Source organism: Triticum urartu, chromosome 4 (genome assembly GCF_003073215.2).
Source record: "Triticum urartu cultivar G1812 chromosome 4, Tu2.1, whole genome shotgun sequence".
In the NCBI taxonomy this organism is placed as follows: Eukaryota; Viridiplantae; Streptophyta; class Magnoliopsida; order Poales; family Poaceae; genus Triticum; species Triticum urartu.
Window position 1 is genome coordinate 312,238,428 of NC_053025.1, and position 12,277 is coordinate 312,250,704.

The window sequence follows — 12,277 nt, forward strand, 5'->3', positions numbered from 1 at the left end:
TGGTTGAATTCTGAAAACAGTGGCAAAAGAATATTAAAACAAAAGCAGAAATAAATAGAAATAGAGAGAAGAGAGAGAGAGACTTATCAGGACCATGCCCAGCAGCCTAGCTACTGTGCAGCCCAACCCACCAGGACACACTGTCTTTAACCTCTGCCTATTGGCAGAGGCGTGTAGGCGCGCGCGCCCGAGGCCTCCACCTCCTCTGTGCCTGCTTCACGCCGTCCCCATGCCTCCTCCTTGCAACACAGAGACGCCCTCGTCCACTCCTCTTACTTTATAGCCCTTCCCTTGTTCCTGTCATTCCCGAGCGCGCCCATTGCCGTTGCTTGGTGCCATCGCGCCCAGCTAGATCGCCTGGCCTCCCCAGCATGTCCTGGAGCTCCGCTGCGACGCCTTCTTCCTCTTCGCCTACGCACGTGAGCCAGGGGTCAACACAGCGCCGCTCTCTTCGCCACCTTCACCGTCGGCCGCCGCCCCGTCGACTCCAGAACCTCCATCGAGCCCCGAGCCCTCCGTCCGACGCGCTCTGAGCTTCTGCTCTGTTTCTCCCATTCAATGTTGTCCCTCGCATCCTCTAGCCACCGCCCCCGTGAGCACCGAGCTTCGGCCATCGCCATGGCCGGCGAGCCTCGTGCTCCCGAGCTCTTTCGCTCGCTCGAGTAGCACGCGCGCGCTCACGGGTCCCCAAGAAGCCGCATAACCGCTCGGTTGGTCTTCCCGTGCACCACAATGTCGACTGCTTCATGCCTGTGGCTCGGCCGTCGCGAAAGCTCGTCGCTGGCCATGCTCCCGGCCTCCCTGCGCCCCTGACGCGTCCCGTGGATGCGCACGAGCGCCAACTACTCGTAGGGCCAAGTAACGCCCTGGCCAATGCCTATAGCGCCGTCCCAAGCGGACATCATCGCGCGTCGCCGGTGGCCAAGTCCGGCCGGCTGACATGGCCCTATAATTAGGGCCTAACCCCCATGCTAACCCACCACCACAACCTATGATAGTGGGCCCCATGCCACCTAATGTTTTAGTTAGAATTAATTTAAGTCACTGCTTAACACTTTTAAATGAATGAGTTGCTGACTAGTGGGACCCACCAGTCAGTTTTGACTTTGTTGATTGCTGACGCAATGCTGATGCAATAAAGGATTTTCTGGTTAAAAATAAAAATATGATTTTATAAATTCCAGAAAATACCACAAACTTCAAAAACTCATAGAAAATAATCTATAACTTAGATGAAAATAATTATATATGAAAAATGATGAAAAATATATGAAGAATTTGTTTATGCCATGTTCATGCATGTTTGAGCAAATAACATCACCAACTAGGACAACTCATTGTTATGGAATATATGGTAATTAGTTTTGGAGTTGGAATTTGCTATATGTTTGAATTCCACTTCAACTAATATGACTAACTATTGCATTGGGTCAATTCGGTACCTTAACTTGTCATGTCATCCATTTGGTTGTGCATTGCATTGAATGTGTTTCCTTTTCCTATTTGCCAGTGTTGTTCCTTCTCGGTAGAAGACGGTCCCGACGCAGTGATCGTTGACACCGGTCGAGAGCTATACTATCTTCAAAAGTGCCAGACAAGCAAACTCCCCTTGATCACTCGGATACAATCCCACTCTCTCTCACTCTTGCTCTATTTTATTACATTAGGAAGATAACGATTCAACTATTACCTGTTGTGATAGTTGAACACATTCCTCTGCATGACCTGTCTTTGCCACAGTAAATAGTCAAAACCTTCTAGCATGAGTAGAAATTACTTGAGCCATGTTGTGACTACTCATCCATGCTTGCTTGTTATGCCTGTTATTGCTTAGAGTTGTTTCATGTATGATTCATCTGGGAATGAGTTGGAGTGCCGTGATCATGTTCTGTTGTTGAGAGCTAAGTGTGTGAACATGATTTGGTAAAGGTAGTGATGAGAGGCCATGTAGGAGTACATGGTGGATTGTCTAATTGAGACCGTCCTTAGGAATTGAGTTCTGTGTATGTGATTCGAGACTTACTACCACACATTGGGCCCTGAAATATGACCCCTCTCAACTTATTAATCGCCTTGATCTCTGTCCAGGAGTTGCAACTAGTTTCTGGTGTTTGTAGGTAGTCTATTTGTCTACAAAGTGGCACCCCGTACAGGTGGGCTTGGGACAGACTAGGCATCATGGCACTGTGTACAAAGCGTAGTTCCACCCGATGAGGTGGGCTTGGGAACCCTACACACATTGTTTGGGGCCGTAATGGAAACTTCGGCCGGACTTCAGTTGTGGGTTAGTTCTCAGATAGGCGATAAACCTGGACTAGAGTCTTGCATGGTTAGTTAGGTTGTGGCCGACACCCTCGCTAGGCTTCCGCTTGAAGGTTGCCGAGATACATGACGTGTATATGTTGGTAAGTGGTGAGAGCGTGTGTGAAGAAGTACACCCTTGCAGGGTAATATGATCTATTCGAATAACTGTGTCCTCGGATATGGACTACTTGGAGACTTATATGGTTCATAGATAACTTGAAGTGGATACTCTAAAATGCGCAAGATAAGTGTTGACACAAGATTTTGGCATGCTCAAAAACATAATTAAGAAGCCCTCAAATGGAAAAGTGCTCAAAGTGAGAAAGTTCCATATCGTCAAAAGGAGAAACTTTGATATTTGGGCCATAGCCATCCGTTCTCATCTCTAAGGCCGAAGTTGTGTTCGAAGTACTAAGATTTTGTGTCCAGAATACTATTCGGCTGATTACGCCCCCAAGACAGCCTCATATGGAAACTGATCTACATGAGTTGTCTTCATCTCGTCGAAACGATCAATTTCGATATAACAATCGTCCCAATCCAAAGTCGTATGCAAAAGTCAGAGCCCACACAACGCGACCCTGCAATGAGCAAAATATGACGCCCGGGACCAGACACACATGTCACTATGTCTGACGAGTTGCGTGAATAATTACCTATTTTACGTGAGCGATTTGGCCCTGAAAATAGCCTCGAGTTAAAAAACGTTCAACATGAAATATGTTTGCCTTGTCGAAATGAGTAAATATGCTTTTGGGCGCATTTTCATCGGAGGTCGTTTACTGCCTCAAAAGTGATCCGCAAGGTGCAGCCAGGTTATAAACCGATCAGTTTTGGAAACTCCAGATTTCGAGTTGGACCCAAATTATGGTTTTAAACGTGAATTATAACCTTTCCTTGCACGGGAAGTCCATCCGCCTCTTATATACATGAGGGGTGACGTCCAATTGAAAAAACCAACACACAATCGAACAATCAATCTATTGCCTTTTATCTTTACCTTTTTTACGTTCTCCCTTGTATGTTTCTTCTCGTTCTACGTCTTGGAGGGCAGCGATCCACGAGGCCCTAGGGGTGATCAGGTTGACCTAGGGAATCCCATAGCCACCGCGCGCCCTGACGGGGTCTCTCCCGGGTGTGTGGGGTTTCGGGTCAATAAAATCACCCGTTAGATTGCTTTCGTACCGCGCTTTCGGCTGGGTCTCCTTCGACGTGATCTGTGGTGCATCACCCCCAGTGTCGAGGGTACACAGTGACGTGTTCATGTGTGAACACAATTTTTGGCGACTCCGCTGGGGACTAAAGATCAATCATCATCATCATCCATCATGTCCGACAACGACAAGATTCCCAAGCCCTCGGAAAGCAACGCCGATAGCATAATCAAGCCCAATTTTGAGGAGTTATCGGAGGAACATCGCCAAGTTTATGAGGAGTACAAGAAGGCGTGTGAAGAGAAGGAGATGCAGGATTTCCATGAGCAGGTTAAATCCTCTGTGAGCAGTACCTTCTATAGTCGCATTACTAATAGCAATAATCTCTTATACCAGATTTTCTTGGAAAATAGTAATGCTCAAAAAAGTATGCCTCAATCATCTAGTTGTAATGTTGGTGTGCCTTTTACCGCATAAATCCCTAATCCAACTCTTCACATGCAGGTGAATTATTATCCTAGCCCAACAAATCAAATTGTTGCCGCACCCATTAATCCTATCATGAGTATGCCAAGTTCGGTGGTGACGCCGAACCAAACCCTACATACAAGTGCAAATGCTGTTAGGTCATTGCCGAACTACATTTTGGCATACATGCTCAATTCACAACTGCAGCTACTAACCCTACTCCTCCTATGCCACCGCCACAAGCTTCATCGTCCACTATGGATGGTGCTCTAGCGAATCTTAGAGAGGAGATGGCTAAGATGCTCCGAGAGAATTTTGGAGTTGAGTTACCAAGGAATCAGATTTACCAAAAGCCATATCCAGAATACTTTGATGCAATTCAGTGCCCTTCGGGATATAAAATTCTAGATTTAGTTAAATTTAACGTATAGGGTACAAAAAACCACATGGGAGCACATTAGTCAGTACTTGGCACAATTAGGTGAGGTGAGATGAGTGGAAAGTACGCTATTTCCTTTATCCTTGACCGGTACTGCTTTCTCATGGTTTTCTGCTTTACCACCCGGTTCTATTAGTACATGGTTTCACTTGGAGCAAAAGTTCCATGACCACTTCTACAGTGGTGAAAATGAGCTTAAACTATCCCATCTTACGTCGGTTAAGCAAAAGCATGATGAATTGGTCTCCGATTATGTCAAAAGATTTAGATATACAAAAACCGATGCTATAGTTTGGTGATAACTGAGAAAGACTTGGCTAATCTCGTGCTTAGTGGTTTGAGAACTCACATTAGAGAAAAGCTGGAAGGATATGAGTTTTCGAGTATCAACCAAGTCCTACAAGGGGCTTTGGCTCAGGAAAGCCGAATCAAAGATCTTAAAGAGGTGCATAGGTATAAAATTGACCGTCCTAAGATGAATATGGTTGATTTGGATAGTGATCATTCGAAGGATGATGTTGAAGTTTATGCTGTTGAATTTGTTTGGCCCTCAAAGGCCAAACCATTTACTTGCAATGATCTAAAGCCAATTCATAAGAATCTTGATGATGAAATGAAATTTACTTTCAATGTTGCTAAGTGTGATAAAATGTTTGATGCTTTATTGCAAGCCAAGATTATTAGAATATCTCATACTTTACCGCCATTTGAAGAGCTGAAACGACGTGCTTATTGCAAGTATCATAATTCGTTTTCTCATGCTACTAATGATTGCAATGTTTTTTGACGACAGATACAATCAACCATTAATGACAGACAATTGCATTTTTCTCAGATGTAAGTTGATAAGCAGCCTTTCCCAATTAACACTATGGATTTGGAGGGGTAGAAGATGTTAATTCATACCAACATAGACGAATCAGCTAATAAGAATAATATTGTCATTGGTGAGCCCAGGAAAAATAAGGAGAGCGACAAGGTCTTGGGGAGACAAGTTGTGATTGACAAGCAACCCAGTGGCAAGGAGTTTGTCAAGATCACCATCAAGAATCCTACACCCGGGGAGCAACCACAAGTGCAAGAGAATACTCATGTCAAATTTGTTAAGCCCAATAGTCCAGAGGTTGGCAAGTGGAAGACGAATGAAGCTAAAGCGCAGCGCAAGAGAATCAAGCCAACTTTTGATATGTTGCTATCCAAATATGCAAATCAAGCGGTCGGTTCTAGATCTAACCGGTCATCAAATTAAGCGCTCAAGATCACCTCCAAGGGAAGAATTTCAGCATCACGCAAGGCCATATGGGTCGTGGGCACGAGGACCATGGATGGCGCCACCCCCTATGTGCCATACTATGTGGGAGGCTTTAATGGAGGATGGGAGAAGCCCCTAATGGCCCCTTATGCTTTTCATCCGGGGTGGGCAGAACCAAGGAGGTATATTCGGGAGAGTCTTTCTTATCCCACACGAGGCCGTTTGAACAACGGTGTCAATCGGCCAATGCAAGATAATCATCGAAGGGTTGGCAAGCAAGTGTGGCGTGCTAAATCACCAAGTGCTGAAATTTCAGAGCCTAGCAAGCAAAAAGAGAAGAGTACTAGTGTTGAAACTATTATGATAGGCACTAAAGAATTAACAATCAAAGGGCCAATTATTGTTGATAATCCAGCTGATCCTAGTAAAGATGTGGCCGCTTTCCAGCAAGGTCCCATGACTAATGATCGTGAAGCTAGCATAAGCAAGGCCAAGCCGAGGGATCCAAAATATACTCAGCCTAAGTGGTGTCCTCCCGGTCTGACCAAGGCATAAAAAGGAGATTGCAGCGCATGAGGAGCCATGAGAAGGAGGAACAAGAAGCAAAGAAGCAAAGAGATAAGTTGTTCAATGAAATATATCCCATGGTGCCCCCAAAACAAGTGTGGAAGCCTAAGCGAAAGGAAAACGTAGTAGCTTCAGCATTTATCATAGCAACACCTACACCACCAAGCGAGGATGATGTGGCTACTATTACATCGTACACTTCACCCATTACTTCCTCTTCACTTGGAGATGTTTCGGAGTCAGTGGCATGCTTGAGGAAGGAGATGAAATGCTTGATTACGAGTCTACACCGGTTCATGAAGGTATGGATATTAATATGGTATATTACTTACCTGCTGAATTTCGTGCTATAAATGAAGAAGGGGAAGTAGCTTAGCTGGATTTGGTCCTAAAAATGCTATATTAGAGAAGCCAAAAGAACCAGTGACACACTTAAATCCATTGTTCCTTAAAGGTCATATTAATGGATCGCCGGTTGCTAGAATGCTTATTGATGGTGGTGCTGTGGTGAATCTTATGCCATATTCGATCTTCAAAAAATTGGGGCTGCACGATGAAGAGTTAATAAAGACCAACATGGTCCTTAATGGATATGAAGGCAAAGAGATAATTAAATCCAAAGGTGTAATGTATGTGGAGCTTACAGTGGGAAGCAAAACTTTGGTTACCGCATTCTTTTTCGCCGAGGTACAAGGTAACTACAATGTGATATTAGGTCGCGGTTGGGTTCATGCAAACCAATGTCTGCCATTGATACGTCTCCAATGTATCTATAATTTTTGATTGTTCCATGCTGTTATATTATCATTCTTGGATGTTTTACATTCATTTTATAACAACTTTATATCATTTTTTGGGACTAACCTATTGACATAGTGCCGAGTGCCTATTGCTTGCTTGTTTTTTACTTCGCATAATATCAGTACCGAATGAAGTCCAAATACCACGGGACTTTTTTGAGATTTTTTTCAGCCCAGAAGCAAGCTTGGGAGCCAAGGAAGTGCCAGAGGGGAGGCCTATGGGGCCCACAACCCACCAGGGCGCGCTAGAAGCCCCTAGGGTGCCCAGGTGGGTGGTGGGGCCCATAGGAGTCCTTTCCACCGCCTCTCAACTTTATAAGTACCTAAATATTCCAGAAACCATAGGGGAGTCGACGACACACAATTCCATCCGCCGCAAGTTCGAGAACCACGAGATCCAATCTGGAGCCCTATTCCGGCACCCTGCCAGAGGGGAAGACGATCACAGAGGGGTTTATCATCCTCATTAGCGCTCCTCCGATGATGCGTGAGTAGTTCACCATAGACCTACGAGTCCGTAGGCAATAGTTAGATGGCTTCTTCTCTCTTTTTGATTCTCAATACAATGTTCTCCCGATGTTCTTGAAGATCTATTTGATGTAATGACTTTTTGAGGTGTGTTTGTTGGGATTCGATGAATTGCAAGTTTATGATCAGATCTAGCTATAAATATTATTTGAGACTTCTTTAATCTCTTATATGCATGATTGTTATAGCCTCGTGTTTCTTCTCCGAAACTTTGGTTTGATTTGCCAACTTGATTGATTTTTCTTGCAATGGGAAGAGGTGCTTTGTGATGGTTTCGATCTTGCGGTCTCCTCACCCAGTGACAGAAGGGGTAGCGAGGCACGCATGTATCGTTGCTATTAAGGATAAAAAGGCGGGGTCTATTCCTACATGAATAGATCTTGTCTACATCATGTCATCGTTCTTATTGCATTTCGGGGTACACGAACATGGGTATATGTTTCCCCTGATTCGTGCATGGATGGAGACACAACAAGTGCAAGAGCAAGACTTCAGCACCAAGATCATATCAGAGCATGAGAGCTCAGTCCTTTGAAGGATCAAAGTACCGATCAAGAGGACCAAGAATAGCTAGAGAGACAAGAATGCAACTGCGAGAAGGACCTCCCTTGTCGGGCAGGTGAGCCTGACGAGGATGGTATTACCCCCGGAAGCAAGCCACCAAATCGTCCCGGCAGGTCTGCTGGGGCTAACGGAGGCAAACCACTCCACCGCCCCACCTCACAAGCGACGCAAGTCATCAACCAGTGCGGTGTCAAGCCACAAAGTGACTGAGTGGCTGTTATTCGCCACATGGCAGCCACTTCCTACAGAAATACCTCAAGGCGACACCCGTCCTGAGACGTGTCAAGCAAGCAGGCGCAAAGCTGGCAAAACAGCCCGGCAGGGCCTACCGGGCGAGCCGTGATATGATGTCGAGCAGCGCATTTAATGCGCTTTGTCAGCCTGCAGAGTTAGGTATGATAGCACTGTTTGCTATCTAATCGGTATGTAAAGACTGATTTGCCACTGTGGTGACCCCTTAATCTATAAAAGGAGGCCCATGGCAACCGTAGAGAGGATTCAGACCCCCTTACACTCATACACGCATAGCTCCTCTTGCCCCGAGGCAACCTTGCCAGGCAAGAGCGTTGCGCCTCACCACCATTTTCCATCATCAATCCACCAAAGCAGGAGTAGGGTTTTATGCCTTGCAGCAGCCCAAACTTGGGTAAAACTACCCGCGTGGTCTCTGCCGTGCTGCGTTATGTTTCTCCTCTCTTTGTGCAACGTGCCCACCCCCGCCAAACCAAAAGGGGCCCTTGGTCCCATAGGTGGTCGTGGTTTCGCGACATCTTTGGCACACTAGGTAAGGGGATCACTTGCGCGAACCAGAGAGCATAAGCAGCGCGTCGTCATCACCAGCTCCATGAACAACGTCATTACTTAATGACACTCGAGAAAAAGGCGGAGGAGGGCGAAGCCGGAACGGGAGAGGGACCTCGCTCCCCCTCCGGCCCTGTCCGAATCTTGACCACCTCCCTCCGTCGCGGCTGCGGCAGTAGCGGAAGTTAGCAATTAAGGGTGGCAAGATCACCCCGAACGAATTAGGCAGCATGGGTATATTCCTAGCCTCGTTCGGGGAAGAGGGCGATACCTGAAAGCACAAGGTTTTTCTCTCCCTGCTACTCTCACCTTTTGACAATCGAGCTGCTCTGGGTTTTAGTGTCATCAATGTCGATGAGCCCGCGCAATACTGGGTTCAGTATTTACCCTGCTTAGGGAAATCCTGAGTGGAGCGTTGGTGCGAATCCACTGGATTGATAACCTAGGTTTCATAATTTTATTTATCTCAATACCGAGGAGGGATTGACAACCCCTCTTACGCGTTGGGTTGCAATTATTTATTCTTTGTGTGCATGTACCGTTTACATAGTGTTTCTTGGTTCTCCTACTGGATTGATAACCTAGGTTTCATAACCGAGGGGAATACTTACCATTGTTGTGCTGCATCATCCTCTCCTCTTCGGGGAAATACCAACGCAGATACAAGCAATCAGGTAGAATTTGGTGCCGTTGCCGGGGAGACATCATCAACATCTATGAGGTTCCTAATCACAAATCTCATCTCCTTGCAATTTACATTATTTTCCATTTGCCTCTCGTTTTCATCTCCCCCACTTCTAAAACGTTTTTGCGAAAAGCACAAAAATATTTGCCTTTTTCTCGTTCGATCTTTTGCTTGCATGTGATCTTGTTTGCGTAGTCAGGATATCTCAAGAAAATACCTAATGGTGTGATTTTTCCAATACTAATAATAATGATTTTATTAGTATTTCGATTGCTCCTCCCCTCACTAGGCGGAGTCTTATGATATTAATGCCGCTTTGTTGAATCTTGTTATGAAAGAGCAATTTTCCATTGTCATGCCATGTCCCATCTAAACACTTCCGTAGAATTGTGTGATATGCAAAAGAAAAATGATGTGGAAAATGATATTGTGAATTTGAAATTATTTCCTTTCTCTTTGAGAGATCATGCAAAAATTTGGTTTTTTTCTTTGCCTTGTAATAGTATCGATTCTTGGGATAAGTGCAAAGATGCTTTTATTACTACATATTTTCTGCCCATGAAAATTATTTCCCTTAGAAATCAAATAGTTAATTTTAAGTATAATGAGCATGAACATGTTGCGCAATTTTGGAAAAGAATGAAATTGATGGTAAGAAATTGTCCTACTCATGGTTTAAATCTATGTATGATTATACAAAAAATTTATGCGGGGTTGAAATTTGTTTATAGAAATCTTTTGGATTCCACCGCGGGAGGCACTTGTATGGAAATTACTTTGGGTGAAGCTACTAAATTGCTAGATAATATCATGGAAAATTATTCACAATGGCATACCAAAAGAGCACCTACTAGTAAAAAAGTTAATGCGGTTGAAGAAATTAGTACTTTGAGTGAAAAAGTTGATGCTCTTATGAAATTGATTGCTAGCAAAAATGCTCCTATTGATCTTAATGATGTGCCTTTGTCTATGTTTATTTAGCAAAATAGTGATCCTGTAGATGTGAATTTTGTCTCGCGAAACAATTTTAATAACAATGCTTATAGAGGTAATTTTAATCCTAGGCCTTTTCCTGGAAATTCAAATAATTATGGCAATTCCTATGGTAATTCTTCTTACAATAGTAATAAAAATCCCTCTGATCTTGAGAATAATATAAAAGAATTTATCAATGCTCAAAAAGTTTTCAATGCTAATATAGAGGAAAAACTGAGTAAACTTGATGATATGTCTAGAAGCATTGATAGAATTTCGCATGATGTACAAAATCTCAAGATTAAAATTTTTCCACCCAAGGTTGGTGTTAATGAATAAATTAAAGCTTTCTATGTTTCTATGGATGAAAGTAAGAAGCATATTGCTATGCTTAGAGCTAAAAGAGAATTTTTAGAAAGAGCGTTTTCTACCGATTGCTTTCATAGTAATGATGAAGATCTTAAAATGATTGGTGTTTCTTCTATTGACTCCTTGTTTCGTAATGTTAAACTTGATGGAAAGAGGACTGAAGAAGAGTCAACTTTAGCTAGACAGTGTCCTCATAATTTGGAGGGTAAAAATCTTGTTGAAAAAATTGATAAAAGTGGGTTTGGAGAGGTCAAAACTTTAACTAGTGATGTGCCCACTCTTTTGGATTACAAAGATTTTAATTATTATAGTTGCTCTTTGATTGACTGTATTTCTTTGTTGCAATCCATGATAAATTCACCCAATGCCTATGAACAAAATAAAGCTTTTACCAAACATAGTGTAGAAGCGATGATGAAAGCTTTAGAAGAAAAGTTGGAATTAGAGATTTCAATTCCTAGAAAATTATATGATGAATGGGAACCTACCATTAAAGTCAAGATTAAAAATTATGAGTGCTTTGCTTTATGTGATTTGGGTGCTAGTGTTTCCATGATTCTGAAATCTCTTTGTGATGTCCTTGGTATTACCAATATTGAAGAATGTTCTCTTAATTTGCACTTGGCGGATTCTACTATTAAAAAGCCTTTGGGAAGGGTTAATGATGTTCTTATTCTTGCAAATAGGAACTATGTGCACATTGATTTTATTGTTCTTGATATTGATTGCAATCCGTCTTGTCCAATAATACTTGGTAGGCCGTTTTTACGAACTATAAGTGCCTGCTACTTCTTGAGCTTGCGTTGGTTTTCCCTTGAAGAGGAAAGGGTGATGCAACAAAGTAAAGATAAGTATTTCCCTCAGTTAGAGAACCAAGGTATCAATACAGTAGGAGGTACAATCAAGTCCCCAATCTATGCACCTGCTGTAACGCCCCCGATGTGGCTATATCTCCCACGTGTCGAAGCACGACTTAGAGGCATAACCGCATTGAAAGCAATGTCGCAAGTGAGGCAATCTTCACACAACCCATGTAATACATAAGGGAAAGAGATACATAGTTGGCTTACAATCGCCACTTCACACAATACATGAATAAAGCATTACAACATCCAAATACAATCAAGGTCCGACTACGGAACCAAAATAAAAGAAGAACCCCCAAATGCGACAAGGTCCTCGATCGACCCCAACTGGGCTCCACTACTGATCAACTAGAACGAAACAACACAAAGGACAAGATCTTCATCGAGCTCCTCCTTGAGCTTGGTTGCATCATCTGCACGGTTCGACGGCACCTGCAAACTGGTTTGGAAGTATCTGTGAGTCACGGGGACTCACCAATCTCACACCCTCGCGATCAAGACTATT